The 2,146-nt window shown below is 34.3% G+C and overlaps 1 non-coding gene across 1 annotated transcript; it reads left to right on the top strand.

The window, feature by feature from the left end:
- Positions 1–252: 252 nt before the first annotated feature.
- TRNAA-GGC (transfer RNA alanine (anticodon GGC)) lies at positions 253–326 on the top strand. The gene has a single exon. It is a non-coding gene; the product is annotated as a tRNA-Ala (tRNA).
- The last annotated feature ends 1,820 nt before the right edge of the window (positions 327–2,146 follow it).

Raw genomic sequence — 2,146 nt, 5'->3', positions numbered from 1 at the left:
AAGCACAATTTGCCAACTGACTGACATCTGAGCTTAGTGAGACGAATAACAAAGTGGGTACATATATGTGTACATTTATATACTTTTGATGCGGCCGTTGGCAACCAAAACGACAGGTACACACTTACATGTTATACTAGTCCCGTATACAAAATTCCAACGTTCTGAGGCTATTGGGTACTGAGTTATGTGAGATACAGACATACATATGTACGCACGTGTTATAAGGTATTTCTCCTGCGTTCCTAGCGTGCCTTTGTGGTGTAGTGGTTCTGCACGCTGGGCTGGCATTCCAGAGGTCCGTGGTTCGATTCCCGGCGAAGGCATTTGCTAATTTTTCATCTCTTTTGCTTCCAAAAAGTATCTAATGTCTCTACAGTGGCGCCCGAACTAGAAGGGTGTTGGATGAGGATTCTCCACACACAGGATTTGCGAATGGGTCCCCTAAAAAGCCGAGTCGACCTTTAAAAGGGGCAGTATATAAGGTATTTCTCCCCCCTTCCTAGCGGGCCTTCGTGGTGCAGTGGTTCTGTACGTGCGTACGTACGTACAGACGCCACGAAAAAATCTCTTCTCAATACATCTTAAATCAGTTTTATAATTCATTTGGGGAAAAAGAATCCACGCCAAAACATCGTTAAATAGCATTCGACAGCGGCCAAAATGGATATTTTGTTTGAAATATGATATTCGGAATTTTTCGTGATTATAATACCTCTTTTACTTCGTACAAGGAAGTAAATATAAGGCATACAAGCTGAATAATTGTCTTAAAATAAAACTTTTGTATGCTTTAACTTCTTTATATTTAGTCTTAAGAGCTTAGAAATATTCATACACAGTTTTTGAAATAAAAATTAACCATACTTCCACGCAGCAGGAATTGCAGCATTTATCTCACGTATGCTACTGCTGTATGCACCTTTATTCCTTAGACGATTTTCTTTGCTATAACAAAAATCGCCTGTTTAGGAAGAAAAAAAAAATAACATTAACTGTAGCTTTATTTTTGAAAGTGTAAATTACCGTCTGCTATTTGAAAATTTTGTTTTCATGTAAAATGGCGCTTTTAGAGAAGCAATAGACGGAAGGCTCTGTTTATCCTCTTTCCGAAGAAAATTATTCGTATTTAATTATTAAAAAATCTGATGTGTACAACACATGACTTCCTTGCACGGAATATTACATTATGAGCATTTTTTCTTGCATTTCGTTTAAACTTATTGGATTCAATTAAATCTACTTCGCCGACAGCGCATAAACCACAATAGAATAACTGCATTCTTTAAAATTCACCCTATTTGTTTACCATAGCGACACTCTGGCGCTAGGTTCACTTAACAGTATTACATTTCGTTCATATTATAACTCAGATTGCACAAAATTTATATCATTTAAAGAATTATCTAATCGTTGTCATATGTTCTATTCAAATACTATAGTAAAGCTAGAACGATGTATAAAAGAAATTAAGCAAACAAAATAAAAATGAAACACTTTTTCACAGACGATTGAGTATTTCTCCTTCAATTAATTCAGTTCTCACTTCGCGACAAGGCGAAAATATATAAAAACTCAAAATATCTGTATTAAAAATTACTAATTATTAAAAATAAAATTACTAATTATTAAAAATTAAGTAAATCTTAAACACTTATTTCCTCGAAAAAATTCCAGAAAGGAATAAGCATGATTTAATTCGCAATAATAAATGAAGGCGTTTTCTTTGTTGTTGCTAAGATTAGTCTCTCTAGATTGGCAACAAATCCACTATTCTGCTGTTTCAAATGTAAACAAGTATGTCGGACATGTTATTTAAAACTTTATCGCACTTAAACAGCTTTTAAAATGTTGATAATTGTACAAATATTGCTTCCAGAATTACGAAAGGCACAAAAACCTTAACCGGAAGATAAGACCAACATAATTCAATCATTTTTAAAGCAAAAAATGTACAATTTAGAAACATATAAGAGTAAAGAAACTGAGATCAGTGAGCCGGGTAACAGAGTGGATATATATATAAATATATTTATATACGTTTGGTGCGGCCGCTTGCAACCAAAATACGAGGTGCACATCTACATGTTATAGCAGTCCTATATACAAAATTTCAACGTTCTGAGGCAACTCGTTTTTGAGTTAT

This window comes from Stegodyphus dumicola, chromosome 4 (assembly GCF_044657685.1).
Source record: "Stegodyphus dumicola isolate Sdum_Otavi_A_Nest chromosome 4, ASM4465768v1".
Taxonomy (NCBI): Eukaryota; Metazoa; Arthropoda; class Arachnida; order Araneae; family Eresidae; genus Stegodyphus; species Stegodyphus dumicola.
Note: the sequence above shows the minus strand (reverse complement) of the source record. Positions and strands in the feature narration are given on the sequence as shown.